We start from the raw sequence: 20,741 nt of genomic DNA, 5'->3' as shown, positions 1-20,741 counted from the left end.
GAACTAAGATATAGCAATTGTTTTTTTTTTTTTTTAAATTAAAGTCTAGTTGGTTTATGTTGTGTTAGTTTCTGGTGTACAGCATAGTGATTCAGTTATACATATATATATTCTTTTTAAAATTTTTTCATTATAGGCTATTCCAAACTATTGAATATAGTTCCTTGTGATATACAGAGGGTCTTGTTGTTTATCTGTTTTATATATAATAGTTTGCATCTGCTAATCCCAAACTCCTAATCTATCCCTCCCTCCCCGACCCGTTTCCCCTTTGGTAACCATAAATTTGTTTTCTGCCTGAGTCTGTTTCTGTTTTGTCAATAAGTTCATTTGTGTCATTTTTTTTTTCAGAGTCCACATATAAGTAATATAAGATACCTCAATTGTTATGGGTGGATTAGTGCTCCCCACCCCTGCCAAAAAGAGATATATTGAAGCCCTAACCCCTAGTACCTCCAAATGTGAATTTGGAAATAGTCTTCACAGAGGTCATCAAATTAAAATGAGGTCATTAGACTGGGCCCTAATCCAGTATGACTGTGTCCTTATGAGAAGGGGAACTTGGGACACAAGACAAGCACGAAAGGAAGGCTGTATGAAGACAGAAAGAGGGAAGATGGCCGTGTAACTGGGGTAAAGAATGAACAAGTCACAGAAGGCCCAGGATGCTGGTGAACACCAGAAGCTAGAAGAGGCGGGGGAAGGGTCTCCCTTGGAGTGGGTAGAGAGAGTCTGCCGCAGGTGGCACCTGGATGTCAGCTTCCAGAACTGTATGAGAATACATTTCTGTTGTTTTAGGCCACCTAGTTTTTGGTAATTTCTCATAGGAGCCTCAGGAAACGAATAGAGAAGGAAAAAAGGAAAACAAAAAAACTGTTGGCATGGGGCTTTGCAATGAATGGTTTACCAGCTCTCAGATGAAAGATGGGTGTTACTGAGTAACAAGTTTTTTTCTGTCTCCAAAAACTTGAGGAGAAATAAGTGAATAGAAAAGTCCTTTCTGCTCAGTCCCCACAAGAATATTTCTTTTCAATATTCTTTGAAGGACTATGGAGTAGCGTTCTAATGACTATTTATTCTTTTTTGGAAACACTATTCACAGTTACTATATGCAACCAGTAAAAAATACAAAACTTGTTTCACCAGACCAACCTTAGCCCAATACACATTTAACTGGTTCTCAACGTACAAGAAAGGCTTTAGTATTAAAAAAAATACTAATTTTAAAGGATTCTTCACATCACAATAGACATAGAGCCTAGTTCTATGGTTGCAGAAAATATCAAACTTTTTAGGTTTTAGTGAAAATTAAGAGAAATTATGTTATAACTATACAAATGGCTGAAAATTTCATATTAGACAAGCATGTACAACTACTCAAATTACACATGTCTAGTTCAAAACCTCAGTAAGAAGCAATCCGAGATGGCTTCAAAATAATACCATGAGATTTAAAATGGAGATTTGGCATATTTTTGAGCTATGACTAGATACACATGTCTACCATTCTTTTCTCTCGTCTTACTTTTAATATAACTCTGCTTAATGATGACAATAATGTAGCTACAGACATGAAATGTTTTTCTTCAATCTCTTCTCTTACTCTTTCCTTTAACAGATTCACATTATTTTTTATTGGCACCAATGTTAACATTTTGATATTCTTCCCAAGTATATTGTTAAAAAAATCAATAAAAATTTAAATTGAAAAAATATGGGTTCTGTGGGCCAGATAATAATGGCATAGTCTAAAAATAGGTATAAGGAGCACAGGACAGGTGGCCAAAATTCTAGGACTAGAACCTTGACCTTAACAAAACCTAGCTGATATTTCTGTCTGCTGTGGGCTTGGCACAAAGGCTTACAAAGCCCAAGGTAAATGTATTCTTAGAGATGCAGCTTGCCCTTCTATACTTGTACTTTTGTTGATAATTTATTTAAAACAATTCTGTATTTTCTTGGTATGTTTGAATTGATTTGCTAAAAGGTATCTGCTGACAAAAGAGTTGGTAGAGCGGAAACTCAGAATTCTCAGGTCATGGACTTGTTCAGAGTCAACTTTTATTTTCTTTCCGGATTTTGTATGAGTTGCAAGAGAGGAGACACAAATTATCCTATGAATTCTAATGAAGTATGGATGTACATTTTTAAATACATGGAAGAATGTGGTCTTGTATACTCTGGGTATTCTTCTGTGTTTGATCTGAGTTTATTTTTCTTTGAAGAGAAGTCTTAAGGGTCAAGTACATTGGAAAGGTAACTTAAGACAATTTGTACTATGTGGAAAGTCAATTTCTTTTAAAAATTGTCACCAACTCAACTCTGGTTTGTAAATCGGAAAAGTTACTAGTTATTTGAAAAAAATTGTAATACTCCCAAGGTGTTTACTTCTGCCAGAAAGAAATTAAGAATTAATATTCCATTGAGCACATTTAGTAACTGTGGAAATGAATGAGAAAAATCACAGGGGAAAGCAATTTGAAAATGCATATAAGTTTAAATAGTCTTTAGGAAGGAATTAATCAAAAGTGAGGAAGACAATAAAAGGAACATGTTTGCATGGTCTCATCATCTTTGAACTGATCATCTATTTGGTGTATTTGCATGGTTTCTTTAAACACATCAGGCCACTTCTTCAAGCATTACTAGTCATTATCATTCAGCCGTCAGAGTGCTAAAATAGAACTATGAGATTAAGCTCAATGCATACCAGACGACATAGTAATTTGAAATGTATTCCAGAATCAGTTAGAAATTCACGTGGGTTATCAGCGGAGGTGGAAACGTAATCACAGGCAGCTGAGAACAGACTGCGTACATGTGCTCAGACACTGACTGGTGTTTTCATCCATGTTGATGCAGTTCTGTGTGATGTGGGAAAAGTCCCCAAATTATCTGGCTGCTTCTGCTTTATTTTCTGGTTGGCTATTCAGTTGACAGTCGAGGGGAGACGACATTCTTTGATGAAGTCTAGGTCTGCTGGCTGAAGCACAGCTCAGCCTTCACTCGGGTGTGTGGCTCACCTCCCAAACCCCTCCCGTGGGCTGACCCTGTAATTTTTCACCTGCATGTCTCAACCTATATTGGGCTTAAAATGTGACTATCAACAGAATGAAAATGGAGATGTTTCTTTTTTCTTTTCTCCTCCTCCCACCTCCCCCGCCAGTTCTTTGCTTCTGGTTTGTTTTCAGTATGCATGTGAATTATAATTCTTTTTGGATTATCCAGGCTCCAGTCTGGACTTTGGCAATGCCTGAGGACATCCTAACTCCTTAGAGCACAGGCAACGCAAGTGGCCTCCTTTTATTTCTGGGCTGCCTGCTTTCTTGAGAAAGCATGAAAAAGTCTTGATTTGTGGACTTAGTGCTCATCCTTCTTTAAACTGACTTGCAGATGGACTTTTATTTAGGAAGCTATGTAAGGTATATGGGTATCTGACTCTTTGATGCCCCTAAATCAGGTGAATGACCTCATTTTCACTGACTTTCACTTTGATAGACATATTTTTTAAAAGCTTTCCCCCTTCTCTTCCTTTTTAAAAATTGGACATGTCCAACATGCCCCGACTGCGTTAGCATTGCCTATCTGGCTAGTGAAGCAGGGCTGGAAAATTTACATTTAAGCAGCACCTCCAAGAGTTCTTAATGATGTGGTGCCGAAAGGTAGCTGGCTCAAGTCCAAGTCTGGGGTTTCACTGCTCAGGCAGGAAGGTCAGTTTAGTCCTAAGGGGACGGAAAAGAAAATACTATACTCTGTATCCTGCAAGAGAAAAATTATAAATTCAGATGTAATACTGAAAATACTTCCTTCTTAATTTCAAAGTAACTGCTTTTAGTAGCCAGTGAACTCCCAATGGTTAAAATTATTAGCTTAAGACATTTTGCTTTAGTTTAAACAAAAACCTCTCAGTGGCCTACTTTCATTTTTGTCTGGTTGAACAGTTTGTGGTTATAATATTTAAAATAACCTTTTTAAATGATCTTGGTAAGGGGGTAGAGGAATTTAAAAAAACCACCAAACCTCAGTTTTTGAAACCTTTTTTCCTGAAGACCTCTGCCTAATTGCTCCAAGAAGGACACAAAAACTTAAATCAACTATGCAAGTTTCTTATAGTCTCAGAAGCAACAGAAAGCCAGAAGGAAAAAAAACAAAACTGCAGAAGAGTTTTGTATTCTTTCTTAAATTAGCTAGCCATCTTGTTTTTCATAAATTATAAAAAACAAAACAATCATGCCCACCTGAGGTGGAAAGAACAGGAGGTGTGACTGAACAGCTCACAAGGAAAATCTTAGTGACATGGGACCACCTGCCAACTGACGAGGGGACTCCCTGTAGGTGATGTGTGCTCTCTAGCTGTCCCCGGACTCCCTCGGTGTGATTAGCTGTCTGGTTGGGAGGTGAAGGCTAGGACAGACAGAAGCATACAACCACTTTTCTTCACAACTAAGTCATTTGTTCAATAAAATCTACAGGAAAGCTGATGCCATAAAAGAAGTTAGACAGCATTGCTGTGGTGTTATCACTCTCGTTACCCTTGACCTCTAGAAACCAAATGATCTCCAGATAAGCAGTATTTAAACAAATCCCTTTTCAAATGAAATGAAAGACGGGAGAGTTTATTTAATAACCACTGCAAACATTAAGTAAGTGGTATCAAACTTCTGCTTTCTTGACTTAATTTTGATAACTGTCGCATGTGCTGAGTAAGCCACCAAGTCTTAAAGTTAAATATTTTTTGCCCCTACTTTCCACTGCTTGATCTATTGGGAAAAAAAAAAAATGACTGCTTCTGCTTTTTGGATTTTTGAACATCAACCATGTTGGTTAGTGCAAACTTAAGCAAGCTGGTGAGTGGATGTCAAGCATCTCAGAAACTGCTCAGCAACAGCCCATTCATCACACTGAGGTTTGAGGAGGTGTTCCTCTGCCATCAGACCACTGTGAATGCAATAGGAAACTTTATGTAACGTGTTGTCCAAAGAGTCACCATGTGAAAAACAAGAAGGCTGCACTCTGCTTTGTGACATACGGAAGGATTTTGATCTCTCTGCTCAGCTTCTCGAATAGAATTTTACGAAAGTCTGAGATCACTCTGAGAGGCATCCCTGAAATGTGACTGTTTTTTGTCTATGTGCAGATTCTTGGATGCACCTTATTCTTCTTTTGGGTTATGGACCCCTTTGAGAATTAGTAAAAGCTGTAAAATCCAGAGAAAATGCGTATACACACACACACACACACACACACACACACACACATGCACACAGTTGCATATCTTGTTAGGGAGTTTCATAAAGTCCCTGAAGCTTGTCCTTGAACCCCCATTGCACACAAACTATACTCTGTCTGATTGATGAATTCATCTTGCATTTTTATAACCTTTCCGGGCCGCCTGCATTTTATTAGTGCTTTTTTTGAGTAAGGGAGCCAAGATGCCTTTAAAAATCCACACAAGAAAATAAGATTTCTTGAAATGGAGAGGTAACAAACAAAACTAAAAACCCAACAGCCCCAGAGATTCAACTCCTTTAGGAAAAGCTGAAGCATCAATTTTCCAGGTGCTGCTATTTGATTTTATTCAGTTGGTGAGGTTCCGGTCCTTTCCTTCCCTTTGTGCCTCCACCTGCTCTTCTACCCTTCCCCGCCGCCACCCCAACAACAACATTCTTATCAGTTCTGTTCTGAACTAGTGTGACACCATTGTAACACATTTAATTTGTGAAACCAGGTCTTTTTCCTCCGATGTAGGCAATTTTGTGTCACTGAGTATCTTCCTCTTTCTTTTGAAAAGACGTCTTCAAGAATGAGTTCTGAACCCAAGAAATATTTTCCTTTCTCAAATTAGCTATAGATGCAGTGCATTGACTCATTTCAAATGTAAGAGATGGTACATGTTTTCATCAGTATCACTTTGCCCTTTACCCCTTAAAAAAGCTAAGTATAAGCTAGTTTCATACCTCTCTTTCCTTTTAGAACCTTATCTTTATCTCTACACCCCCAAAAGAGCAGCAGCTATAAGAGCCTATGAACTCTTACCTGCGAGAGGACTGGTGGGTTGCCTCCCATTTAGTTTCTCTCTAAGTGCAGTTTTCCAGTTTTCCACTAGTTGGGGCTCTGTACAAAGGAAAGAAAACTAAGGGGCTCCTTTGGAATTGTTTACTAACAAAACATTTTATATGGTATCTCCAAACTATTTTCTGAGTCTCTGGAAATAAGCTCGCTGACTTTATTTTTGTCCCAATATGCCAATCATGAGGTTGTGTGCTGTGCCGGATCAGTTGTGTTCGCTTTGCTCATCTTGGTTAGAGAACTCTAAACCCAATTTACTGCTTTTGATATGAGTAGCAAGAATCCAGTTCACCCAATGCACATTATTACAAAATGTAAAATTACAGTGCATAAATGGAATGTTTGGTGTGTAAGTAGCAAGACCATCTTTTTGGAAGTTTTTGTTTGTTTGTTTTTGTTTTTGTTTGTTTTTTTAGGACAGGGTAGCAGCCACTCATCTTTTAACCCTCATGGCATAAAGTCCTGCACAAATTAGACCCTTAATAAATGTGATCTGACTTCTGCCTCTGCCTAAGGACCAGAGGCAGAGCATCATCGTCACTCTCAGGTCTCTGGGACGACCTCTGGGACACTGTCCTGGTCCACGCTGACTTAACGTTTGTCTCTCTTGGCTTTAATTATTTTGTTTTGGGTTGAAAGAGTACCTTGGGTAGTCATATATAATCAAGGTCTCCCAGCACTCTGCTTACATTTGCATTTTGTTTTAGGTTTGTTTATCCTGTCTCTCTCCACCTCCCCGGAGATCCTTTGGCAAATCTGATAAACAATGCTTTTTTTTCTTGCTCAAGGCAGAAAGTCCAATCGAATACAATAGGAGGCCAGACTTGGCTGAAATGCAGGCTGCAGGTGTTCTCAGCATTGTGGTCATCTAAACCAGATGCTGGGGGATGAAGCACCTGCTTCCCTTCTCTGTCTACACTCCGGAGACCACCGCTCCTGGGTAGCCGAGGCCAGAGAGCCAGGCTGAAGAGAATGATGCACACACCACAGCATCCTCCCGACAGATTACATGAGCTGCACTAGAAACAGTTTCACAAAATTCCCCTGTATGTCCTCAAACACATACAGTCTGATGTATTTATTCTCTTCTTCCTCTTCCTAATCTGATACCACCATTCTCTCAAAACACACACACACACACACACACACGACAACATGGTCTACTAGCAAAAGACACTCAGTGGCAACTTTATTTTTCTCTGGATTATATTATCTAGAAAGACAAGACTGGCCATGGACATGAGGGTGATGATTTTTATGGTTCTGATAACAATGAGACAGATGCCAAAAGCCTTGCACAGCCTCAGATTTTATGAACATGTCTATGGGTGCCATAAATCTCTGAACAATCCAGAAAGAACATGACATCTTCTAGCTTGAATGTTGATCATCGAATAAGAGATGAGGAGAAATTGGTCCCTGTGGGGAGGTGACTATGCTATAAGCACTGGCTGCCAGAGAGGTTGGTTCTGGTATTTTTATTAAGCTGATTCTAAGTTCTGTTATTTCAGTTCTAAATATTAGTAATAAATTGACTGCAAGCATGTGTATTCCAGTCCTTACTAGGAAACCTGTATGAGTTCCTCCCTATTTTTAGCTTCAATTTCAGTGTGACTTTTGATTACAAATGCCCTTCTTGGACAGAGTTCATATTTTTCATTTCTACAGAGGGATCTGTCTTCTCTGTGTATCCTTGTATTGGGTTCCGAAAAGTCAATGGAGAAAGCTTTCGTCTTGAAAAATGAAGTCCTAAACCCACTCCACCCTGGAGGTTTCCAGGCCAGCATACATACCACAGTGATGGGGCTAGGGCCACGGCCTGGAGAGATGGGGACTGGGCCTGTGTCCTCAGCACCACTCTCTCCTCCATCCAAGAGAAATCTGTCTCTTGTCTGTGAGCTTCTATTGATGTTACAGCTTAAGGAAGCCTGTTAGCTTTGCTCCCCACAGCTCTGTAATAAATGGATGTATTTTTGTTGCTGCATGCCCAGACCAAGTCTGCATGGGAAAGGGTAATTTTTGAAATGACAAATCAGGTGTGTGGGCATGAAAGGGGAAGAGAATCAGAATGAACTTAGGGGAGTCGACCCGAAAGGAGGGATGTGTGGTATCTGGTGAGAAGTTTTTGAACTAACCCAAAGGGTTCACAACTTATTTCCAAAAAAGAAAAGAAAGAAAGAAAGAAAGAAAAAGATGATTTCTCTTCATCTCATGCCCACATTCTTCTGGGTCAAAGCCTCACGAGAAGACACACCCAGACGTAACACAACTGAGGAAAGAGAAAGGGTGGTTCTGTGATCGAGAAAGGGAACCCCATATACTGGAGCTGCTCTGATCTGCAGATGTGCTGTTTGGTGGAGGCTGCAATTCACTGAGGGGCAGCTCGTGGCGGGGGGGGGGGGCGCTGCTTAGATGGAGATGAGTATGGAAATGGAGATTAGATAAAGATAAACAATGCATCTTTTCTTTAATATCACTGGAACTGTTTTCAGTTATCTGCTTGGCTCTTTCTTTTGTGCTTCTTAATTTGTCCTTGAAGTTCTGTATCTAATCATTAGCTGAGCAACCAATAATTCGCCCTCAGTCCCCCACCCCTTTTTACAACCAACTTTAATCTTTCGACTCAGTGAAAAACATGTTTCCCCTATCATAACTGGTTTAGCAAAAATTCTCTTTCAAGTTGAGATTGCTCAGATACAATGACTTTCCTGCAGCTTCATGCTAGAGAAAGGAATGTACATTAGAAAAGAGATTTATGATAGCATTGAATTTCCATTTGAATATGGATAGTTAATAACATGCATATGTTTTTTTATTATTATTATTTTAAAGTTTAAGCGGCTGCCAAGGGCAAAAAGAAAGCTGGAAACTGCAGGGCTGGCAGGGCTCAATGAACAATTTAATCTGGATTTCATTCACAAACAGCAGCTCAGTCTGAGGGAAAGGACCGGTGCTTTTCCCCAGATCGGAACTGGAGTAAGTGCCAGGATTTCCTGATTTGTTTACGTTTCTCAAAAACTTTGTTTTCCCCGGGACTAGGACAGAATTAGACTTCCTTTTCCACTTTTGGCTCTTTCCAAGCTATTCTTGCTCAAGGTATTCTCTCCCCTTTCCCTTCATTCTCCTTTGTTGAAGTCTCAGCTGGGTTCTTTGTCTCACGAAAACACGGAGAGGCAATGAGAGATGCTGGCGGAAGAATAATGGTCCTCCTGACAACAATCAGCCCACCGTAGCCGGCTTTTCCGGGACACAGCGGAGTCCGCCCAAGCTTTACATTTAAAATCTCCTGGTCTGTCTCTCACCGAGGCTTGGAAAGGATTCTGCGAGGCCAGGGGGTCATACATCAAGTGACTCTGCCCAGTTCCTTATGCTGTAAAAGGAGACACTGAAATCACCTCCATTCACATCAACCCTGCTGCTGATGAGACTGGTGGTTCTGACGGCGAAACTTCAGCCAGATCTAAGCCTGGGACACAAATGCGTTCCCTGCGGTGGTCGGGCTTCTAGCGCCTCGGTTCCACCCTGTTATCCTCCCTGCCCTGTTTGGTTTCACTTTCACCATCTTGATCATCTATAATTGTCACAAAGGTTTGTTTTGAAAATTTACTCTAAATTCATTTGTTTATAAATGTTTGGCAATCCAAGGATTAGTTGCTTTTCTTAACAAGGGAAATGTAGGCGTTGGTCCCTGGCAGATCCGTAGGGTTAAAAGGCAACCAAATCTTGTTGGGGGCCCACTAGCAAGAATAAATCAGAGAAACACAGAAGCATTTGAAGGAGTGGGGACAGGTTCATTTAATGAGAGGTGTAACTCTCTTTGGTGTATTGACATTTCTGTTTCTTTTTTCCTCCTTTCTTGTTTCCAAGGCTAAGGGTCTCCTTCGATTTACACTAGTTAAGTTATCTCTGTTTTGAAATATGTCTGCCAATCTGGCCCTTGGGATAGTTGTGAAAACTGTCTTCGAGCAACCCTCTCCTCCCTTCTAGAAAGGGACACCTTTCTCCCCATGTTGGGTTCCATGGGGGCAATGACTGTCATTTGTCCTTCTGCTTTCCTGGAAATCAAACCCGATTCTTGGTCAAGAATCAGATAACTTTCCTTGCACCAGGGTATGGCGCTACATACTAGCACCATCCCAGGAATATTTGTGTCATAACAGAAGAAGAAATTTAAGGTAAAGGAATGAATTCCTAATCGTGGAACTTACAATATCAGTGGAGGTCCTTGAAGAAAAATGTCATTCAAGCCCTCCTGAAATCACAACATATTGAGGGTGGATTATGTTTACAACATGGGTCAAGTTAAGCACGTGTTTGTTTATAACCCTATGTATATACATGTGGATGTACACACACACACAGACATGGTTTACTGTAAGGAGTCTGCCTGCTGCTGGGGCAGACTCATGAGTGACCACGAGCCTTTTCTGAACCGTACACTAAAAGAGCTGAGTTACGAAGCAAGACAACATTTAGCTATTATGAAATGTCCTTTCATAACAATCATTTTCTCACTCAGATCACTGCAGGAATGCCTACATTTTAAAAGGTCAAAATAGATCCTCTTCTGTGACCTACTGCAAAGTAAGGCTGGACAGATGGCCACATTCTCACTAATCTACACACATATGAAGATGCACTCGGTGGACAAATGTGCAAAAAGTTTAAATGAAACTAGCACATTTAGGGACATCAAAAAAAAAAGTTTCTCTTCTTTCCTTTCTTGGTTTCAGAGACAGGACTATAGGCATGTTACAAAAGAAACTGAGATGTAACCTTTTGGTGATTTGAAGGGCTAAGTCCAAAATCGCATGGTGTCTTCACCAGAGTTTAGAGAAAGATATAAAATGAGTAATGATGACATGAGGTCCAATGTGAAATATATCTTCTAAATATGAAACCCCACAACGAAAATGTGATGGGAAGTAAAAAAAACCAAAACATTTAGAATAATGTTAATAGGAAACCTAAAAATCACATCATGAAAAAAATTAAATTAGATGGTAGAATATGATACGTATTATTTTATTTTTACTTTTTAAACCACTATATTGAGGTCTGATTGACATATAAAAAGCTGTATATATGCAGTTTCTTCAGCTCCATGTTACTCACATCATACACTTTGTGTTGTGTGCGTAGGTACTGCAAATGTCAGTATTTTCTAATTCATTTCCTGCAATGTTCTTAATTCCAGGCCTTCATTTCAAGAGAAGACCAGATGTAGGCAGCTGACCTTGAGGGGGTTTTCCCTACATATATGAATACAGTAAATATTCTGGAGGACTTTCAGATTTCTCTGGTTTTAGTAAACAAGGCCAACTGGCTTATCTGAAGGGACTCTTAAGAGTCTGACTTGCGGGGCTTGGAGGTGAACCCGGTGGTTCTTTTGGGCTTGTCTCCAGCACTAACCTAGACTCCTGGAGAGAGGAAACACGAAATTAGCTGCATGACAGCTCCAGGGTCCCAGGCACCAGGGTCCTGAAGACAGAGTGGATTTCCATGTAGTAAGTACATACAATGGTTTTGCCTTATGAATGTCAGAAGCCTGAGCAGCAGCGGGTGGTCCAGTTCTGGTAGACTGTCTCATCTTTGTAGCCTGTTACTAAATGAGTTTTTCTCTTGTGCAAAAGGTGTGCTTGCCTTTCTCTGGGAGCTGGCAATGTCAAGAGGCTGAAGATGTACACATTTTCTAGGTCCTGATTTCTGTCTTCTTACATACATATTCCTAATTCAATAGCTATAAAGCTCTGTACATTGAATAACATAAAAATAATGGGGGTGGGATAGCTCAGTGGTGGTATGGCACAGGGTCCATAGCCTGCACAGGGTCCTGGGTTCAATTCCCAGTACCTCCATTAAAAAAAAAAAAGAGAGAGAGAGAATGACAATTAAAATGAAACTCTGTATGTGATTGATAAGACACCTCTTCCCTACCTCATCTCCTTTCTCAGGGCTGATAAAGAGGAAGGGGGAGCTGGCCCAGCCTCCCAGAAGGGGGCTAAGAAAAAAATCCCATGAAAAAGATATAAAGATATAGTAGTTTCCAATCCTAGAAACAAATTTTAAAAAAATTAATTGCCACACTTACATGACCTTAAATGTGTGCCTGGTGGGTGAGTGGGTGAGAGCAGATCCTTATTGTCCATAAATGACTTCATGTTCTTTTAAAAGAGTTACTTTGTGCTTGGTGCCTGTCATGTCTCCACAAATGATCAGCTAGGTTCTACTTGGCCTGAAGGGAGGTGCCTTTGACAAGTCTGCTGCCTTCTAGATTCCCAGAGGGGACTTAAGGGGAACTGCTGCTGGAAGCCAGCTTTCTGGGTAGTTTTAGCCAGTAAGAGACAGCAGAGTGTCCAGGCCCAGGGGCAGCGATCAACGTGAGGTGGGGTGAAGGCAACACCGAGGAAGCTAGCAGACCATGGAAGCGTGTCCCTTGGTCCTGGTCTGGTCTGTATTTTACTTTTCACTTTGCAGCCAGAGCCTGTCTGGGGCCAAAAGCCAAGTCTGGGAGGCAGTGAGGGGTGTGTGTCTGTGCCCACGAGAGGTGGACAGTGGAGCTCTCAGACCCACTGTAGAAAACTGGCAAACCGGGTCTTGGCAGGCCCGGCATGGAGGTTTGGCCTTCCTGACAAATCGCCCCACTCCACCTTTAGCAAGTGCTGCAAAGGCCTCTATTTCAGAGGAGAGAAGGCTGGGATGCAGGGGCGTGGTGTGACACTCAAGACCACTTTATGATCCACTGACAAAACGAAGATGAAACCGCCCAGTGTCTGACTTTGGGACCCAGGTGGGCCTACGCATTTTTTGAGCCAACGGCAGAACTGCCTTCCGCACTTCCTCATCCCCGCCCCACCCCGCTCTGATTCCTCTCCCACCCCCCCCACCCCCCGCAGCATGACATACTGAGCCCCCCTGGAGAGAAAGGGACCTTGGCTGGGACAGAGTCCGCCCCACCATGCTCACCCCCCTTGGGCAGCTTTGTTATCTGTCCTTGGAGTGTGATTTAGTGCCACATGACACTTAGATATGCTAACCTGAACTCTCTGTTACCTTGGGAAAGAGTACTGAGCAAAAAATGCTGGTTGGAACAGCTCTGTTGATGATAACTAGGATGTGTTATCTTGGAAGAAGATGGAAAATAACCCAGAGGGAGTTGTTTTGGATGGGGCTGAAGTGAATTAAAAAATCGATCAAGACCTGCCTACAGGTTAAGAAAATCCTGAAAGTCATGACAACCGTCAAGGTTGCACTTCTTAGCAGTTATCACCTACTTTTTGTTTTCTGCTTCATCAGCTCTATAACCCTGAAAGTTTCATTATTAGGGTTTCCTGCTACACTTTTAATTTTCAGTTACAGATTGACTAGGGACTGCCAGTATGTCTGGCCTACTGATGTTTGCTGGTAGATTATCCTTGTCAAAGTTACTATCGCGAGGGTTCATTTTGCAAAGGTAACAAAGAACGGCAACGCGCATCAATTCCACAGCCTCCTTGCCTGTGATGCTCTGACAGCAAGAACAAAACAGAAAGATGGACTCATTTGAAACAAACCTTCTAGTTCAAAATAAAATAACAAACTAAACAAACAAGAATAAAACCAAAAACTGAAACACTGTGGTTAAACTTACAAAGCAGAAGAATTCAGACTTTGCCTGAGTCAGGGACTGATCATTGACATGTTGTTCAGGGATTCATTTTCCCTTTTCTCAATATTGAATGGAATTCCCTTTTTTCCAGGCTTATGATTTATTGTCTGAAACTGGAACTGGGACAAATTCAAAGCAGGATGAAAGGAAGTCTCCAAAACAATAGCATTGAAATTCTCCCAGGGTTTTTTCAATGGTGAGAATTTAGTGCATCTGCGTTGCTACAATGTGGCCAGGCAGAAGACCTGAGACAGCGGCAATGGGCCTAAAGTTTGTACTTTTTGAATCTCAGTCTAAGGAGGTGGACTCTTTGGTAGAATGAGCATTGATAGTTATTTTTTTTTCTATTTTGTTGAAAATATTCTACAATGTTCCAGGCAATAAGAGATACCCAGGCTAAGCAACCTCTGATCATAAATGAAAATAAAAGCCCATGTTCTAGTCCTCAATACGAAACTTCAGGGATCCTAACAAGTGTTAGGTCATTTGCGCTATCTTACAGATAAAGAAACAAAGAGGTTAAGTAACCTGCCTCAAGCCCCAGGGCTACTGAATGACCAAGTCAGGATCTGGGTAGTCTCACTCCATTGCCAGACTCTTAACTACTGAGCGATATTGCCTCCTAGGAAATGTAAATTGCCTGGATGAAACGATGTTAGGGATTGAAGGCCAATAGGAATTGATTTTTGGTCCAAAGAAGCCCAGTGTCTTTAGTTTTCTGGGATGAACCCTGGCATTATTCTGCTGCTGAGAAAGGAGGCCCAATGAGTTGGGTCCCGCTATGTTCTTGCTACACTGCTGATTTTCCTAATCCTACTTAGTTTCATTCCCAATCTGCCGCTTTCTGAAAACGATCCAAGTAGCTTACACACATGTGCATGTCTTTATTTGGGCCTCTACAGAGCTCCAGCCTTCTTTCAACCATATCCTAGACAGCACTGCTGAATGCAGGCCTGCAGCCGCCTGAAATATCTACCTGGAACCTTCCAGCCCCACCCACCCTAAATTAACTCTGGATTTTTCTCTGTCTGTAATGGTGTTACCCAGTCACTCAGATGCAGAAGGTCAGGGTCAGGGTTTTGATTTTTTTTTTTTAATTGAAGTGTAGTCAGTTACATTGTGTCAATTTCTGGTGTACAGCACAATGTTCAGGGTCAGCTTTATTTCCCTCTTTCCTATCCTGTCCCCTGCCTCACCTCCCTTTCCAAGTACACGATCAATTAAGTTCTCTTTGCTGTATCTGTCCCTAGACATCCCTACTGCAATGAACCAAATTCCTAAAACCAGATTTTGTAATAAATTTCCAACCAGTCTGCCCAAATTCAGGCTCTCTGCCCTCAATATAGCCACTAGATTAAAGCTGCGAGTCAGTTCCTTTGACAGGAGATTTTTTGGTGCTCTATGCTGTGCACTGTTCTAAACTGGAGACACATCACCTCTGCCTTGCTCTTGTTGCCCCTTCTGCTTGAAATATCTGTCTTCTTTCTTCCCCTCACCAGTGCTTCTGCTTTCAGCAGCCACTGAATTCTCTGCCTCTGCCAAGGGGTGAGGTCTCAGAATACACACCCCTCTCCCCTGACCCGATGTAGGCTGGATTTAAAGAGCTCTAGCCTGACACTCGGATGGTGGTAGAAAGTCTCTTTGTGACAATTTGGCCTGTTCACCCTCCTTAGTTTCTGCTTTGATTCTCATGCCCTCCTTAGTCCTCTGTCTAGGCACCTGAATTTATGCCACATTATTGTTTTCTGAGTCCCTCTCATTCACCTCCTACTTCATATATCTTACTCACTGTCCCCTTACTATAATCCTGTCCCCAAGCCCCACCCTTGTGAGGCCCAGCTTCCCCAAAGACTTTGCAGTTTCTGATAGCCAGCCTGCCTCTTTGGAAACTAGAATATTGTGGTTTATTTATTCAGCAATCATGAAATATTTATGGAAGCCCTTCTACGATGTGCTGGCCACACAACACATAACAAGAATGACAATTTCCTGTCCTCATGGCGATCACTCTCTCATTGGGGCAAGTGGTTAAATAAAGAAGCAAGATAATTTCGGATAGCGAGAAAGGCTATGAAGAAAATCAAACAGGCTGCTGAGATGAAGGAGAGGAGGGCAGATGCTGGGTTAGATAGGATGTATAGGGACAGCATTGCAGGCCAGACTTAAATGGTGAGGAGCCAGCTGTGCATAAAACTGGGAAACGTGTTCCAAGCAGAGAAGACTGCAGATGGAAGCTATGGGGCCACCAGCCTGCCCTCCTCCAAATACAGAAGAGAGGCCAACAGATCAGAGCAAAGAGGCAAAAGTGATAAGTAAGGAATTTAGCAGGGGCTGGAGCATGGAGGTCTTGTCACCATGTTCTCATGAAGTAGTTTGGTTGGATTTTTCCCCGTTGTTTGCTGCCTGGTTCTCCAGATCTTCTACACTGTTCATCAGACTGACCTTCCCCTTGGTCCCTTCAGTCTGATTTGTCCTCTCCCCATCTCCTAGATGAGCCCCACTTCAATGGCAGGGTATGGTTTTGGACTCTCGGATTCCACTCACTGCCCATGGTCATTAGGTGGGCAGTGCCCAATCAGCATATCCAAGGTGAGATGGTCCCCATCCAAGTTCTAGTTCTCCAAAGCCCAGTTCCCAAACCAGTTTCTTCAGGATGTTTTCCTCCATGACATTGGTTGGAAGATCCTTTCCCAGTAGCCTGCCTTGCTCTGAGCCTTCACCAGCTTTCCTCACATGCTGGTTATACTGCTTATACTGCGGCATCACCTTCCCTTCCAGGTGGTATGCCAGTCTGTGTCTGGTACAATTTTGTTCCACTCAGATTAAATAGCATAGTATCCTGCTCTCAGTAGCCATACGAGAATAATTATATTTTAAAGAATAAACCCTTTGTGATACTACCTGGTTATTCAGGATTAAGAATATTTATGAAGCACCCAGAGTGGTGCCTGGCATGTAGCAGGCTCTAAATAAATTGTAATACTGTGATCATTGTATTCATGTTTAAATGATGTTGCTGGGTAGAATGATCCCTAAAATGTTTTCTAGATCTAAAACATGATGACTTGGCTGAACACCCTAAAACATTTCAGGAAGAGACAGAGTCTTTGGCTGTTGGTAAATTTTCCCTAGTGGGAAGGTTTATAGGCATGGGAGATTCTTTTATGGGATTGGTGGTATGTTATTTTTGACAATGCAGCAATTGTGTATTTATTCTTAGCAATATTTCAGGCATTATGAGTGTGGAAAGAGTGATAACACTTTCTTCAAATATACACCAGCAATACCAAGTATTGGCAAGGATGTGGATACACAGAAATTCTCATATGCTTTTGGTAGGTGTATACATCAGCACAGCCTCTTGGAGAATGATAAGAAAATAGGTAGGAAAGTGAAGATGCACATATTACATGATCCAGAAATTCTGAACCTAAAGAAATTCTATGCACATACACATAGAGAGCCTGGTTCAAGAATATTCATGGGAGCATTGCTTTTCGTAAAAAAATTTGAAGCAACCCAAGTGTCTGTGAACAGAAAGGATAAATAAATTATGGTACATTCCTATACAGCCATTAAGGTAAGTGAGCTGCATACATACAAATATCAAATCAACATGGACAAATCTTAAAAACATAATGTTCAGTGAAGAAACAAAGTGCATAATCATAATATGGTATAATACCTTTTAAATAAAGTTAAAACATATAATGTAAAAGTGTAATGAGATGCATGGGAAACATCAAATTCAGAAGAGTGGTTAACTCTGGGGGTGGGGAGGGGAGGGGAGTAGAATTAGGAGATGGATATATAGGGGGCTTCAACTGAATACAGAATGTCTTTTTTTTCCTTAAGAAAGATTGAAAGAAATAGAGCAAAATATTAAGATTTGACAAAGCTGGATGCATACATCGGTGCTTATTATTAGTCTGTTCCTTTTGTACACTTGTACTGATTAATAAGAAAATATAACTATTAAAATATACCTGCAAATAGTTGGATCTGAGAGAAAAAGATAACAAGCTACTAGTGAAATGGCTATCTAAAACTGAAGTCTTTTATAAAAAATTAAAAAATTTTTTCACAATTAACTTCATTATCATTATTATTATTATTATTATTTTGATTTACAATGTTGTGTTAGTTTCTGGTATACAGCAAAGTGATTCAGTTATATATATATACACACACACATATATACACATTCTTTTTCATTATAGTAAAATGTAAGTCTTGAGGCTTGTCTTTGTGTACACACAAGAAAAACATCTGGATTAGGGTTTTGAAACTAAGTATCAATACTTATGAGTAATAATGAAAAAAATTAAGATGACATGCTTTGAAAAGTGTTCCTTACTCTTACATCCTGGAAATGTAAAGTGTTCTTTTCCTTTAGATAGATTTTTATCTCACTAATACCCATTAAGGTACTTAATTGTGTATTTTTTCTTTTCATTTAAATATTTCACATGCTTATCTTCCCAACGGATCTGAGTCAGCACCCTGATCATCCAATTTTCAGTCTGGAGTTTTTCCTGTCAACAGCATGCTGCTCTCCTACTCAGTAAATGCTTCTTGAGGTGATGAATACATAATCATAATTTTAATGTGTCAGTTTCTCTTGTATAAGAAACCTAGGCACTGCACCTCTGAGCCCAGCAGAATTATTTACCTACTAAAGAATTTGATTTTTCTCTAGGGAGTAGGACGTGACTGTATACGTGACCCAGTATACAAGTGTCCCAGTTTGCAGAACACTAACCAACAACCAACCTGATCATTTAGTCCAGAGTTTGTAAAAATGCACACTTCCGTAGTTCCTTCTGGAGAAGGCAGGTGGTCTCCCATATGCCCCCAACACAATGTGAAGTGGTCCCTCCATGCTGTCTGGTATCACTGGCTCTTAGCCAGGAAACATACACCTTGCCCCTCCTCTGTTCTGTTTTGACTGACACTTGTGTTTCTCAAAGGCAAAAGTCAGATTTTAATACTCAGACCTGAATACTCATTGAATTCTCTATGAGGGCAGGACAAATTAGAAGATACAGCCATATTTTTCAGCAATGTGGATGAAAGCAACCTTTATTTTTCTCTAATACTGAGTCCAGCTTTGAGGTTCTCTATTTCCAGCAGCTACAAAGCCAAGCCTTTGTAGTGTGTTTTGGTATTTTTTTTTCCTCTCTCTTTTTAATTTTTCTGATGTGAGCTGGCATTTCTCATGAAAAGATAAAGGCATCAATTAAGTACACTACCAAACCCTAAGGATAAAAGCTATTGTTGTGAACAGGAGTTAGGCACGCACATGGCATCAAGTAAGGGCCTGGAAACAGACTGCTGCCAAGGAAAACAGATGTCTGTCTCTTTTACAGAGCCCAAATTATGTGTATATTAGCAATTGCTAATCTCCTGATTGACTTTACAATGATGGCATTGATGAACTAATTTGGGCTGAGGACAATGCTTGCCATCACCATTCAACCAACTAGTCACCCATGACAGCGACAATAAAACCACAGCTAAGGAGCCATCCTAAAACAGAAAAGGATGCATCGAGTCCAGAAATGATGAAGGGTCAGGGGGGTTCTGCTTCTACCCTTGGCTGTAACAACAAAAGTCCAGATGTGGGCAGGAGAGGAATTCCCCCACACAACAGTGAGTAATAACGACAAACTCACAATCATAGGATGCATGAGACAATGATGAATTGTACATTTCAAGCCTATAGGAGACAATCAGAATGGTCACTTTCCTCCTTGTGGGATACACTAGCAAAATTGGGAGTGAGAGAAAATTCCGCTTGAGGTTTTGCACTCTGTTTTTCCTGTTTTCCTGACACGGTTATAAATAAGAAAAATTACAGATGTTCGGATCCTCTTCTCTGTCCCATGACTATGTTTCATCCTTTTATTAGGTTGCTTTCATTGTTCCTTTTATGTTGTTGTTTTTCAACTCCCTGCACATGCTGTCCTTGGGACCTCTGGATTTGCTTTTCTTTTTCTTTCTTTCTCTCCTCCTTTCCTCTCTTCCTCCCTTCCTCCCTCCCTTTCTTTCTCACTTTCCCGCTTTCTTTCTTCTCTTCCTTCCTTCCTTGCCCACCCGCCCCATCCCTTCTCTGTCTTTCTTCTTTTCTTCTGCATTTCTCATTTCTCAGGGTTACTGGGAGAAGGGGGAGAGGAGAGTTAGGCATAGACCATGAGCTAGAATCAAGAGGAGCAGGATGAAGTCAAGAGTGGCTGTCTAGAAAAGAGAATGGAATATGTCCTGGCAAAGCTCAGCTGACCCTGTCTCCTTAGAAACCAGTTCCGTCCTTGTTTACATTCATAGTAATGAGGCATATCCAGACATAGGTCAACTTGAAGGTTAAATAACTCTGCATGACCAACCTGGACATGAGAACATGGGAAAAGTTCTGAAGTCAGTCTAGAATTTCAGGCTCACTTTTGGGAAGCAGACGGTTCAGTCTACTAAGTAATGCCTGATATAAATACAAGATTAGACTCAACTGCTGACTTGCTTCAGAGCTCAGCTCCCTGCAACCCCTTCCCAAGGATTTGAGCAATGGACATGTAATGGGGTCCACTGGCTGGGTAAGAGACCACAAAGCCACATGAACCGCAGTGGGCTTTGTTGTGTTTTCATTTTTTTTCCATCAATGCCTCTGGCAAAGCCCTATTCACCTTTGTGTTTGGCTCAAGTTCTTTCCCTTTTTAAACTGCATCACCTTACTCTCACGAAGGTCTTAGGAGATTCACAATCCCTACTAACAGTCAGAATAGGCGGGGTCCAAGTTCTTGGGCTTCACTTGCCAGGGGTCCAAGGCCGTGTCTACCAGGAAGCAAACACCTACATATATCCAGATTTTGGATGTTGGTCTGCCTGATTCCAAACACCTGGACAGTCAGGAACATCAGGATGCTTGGCATCAAGCAGACAAAACATCTGGATGACTGGTTGAGCTTTTTCACTTTTTCACTTGCTGTTTGGTATCATGTAGACACAAGTCGAAGCTCTGACTTCATCTTGT

The sequence above is a fragment of the Camelus dromedarius genome, chromosome 6, assembly GCF_036321535.1.
Source record: "Camelus dromedarius isolate mCamDro1 chromosome 6, mCamDro1.pat, whole genome shotgun sequence".
Classification (NCBI taxonomy): domain Eukaryota; kingdom Metazoa; phylum Chordata; class Mammalia; order Artiodactyla; family Camelidae; genus Camelus; species Camelus dromedarius.
Note: the sequence above shows the minus strand (reverse complement) of the source record.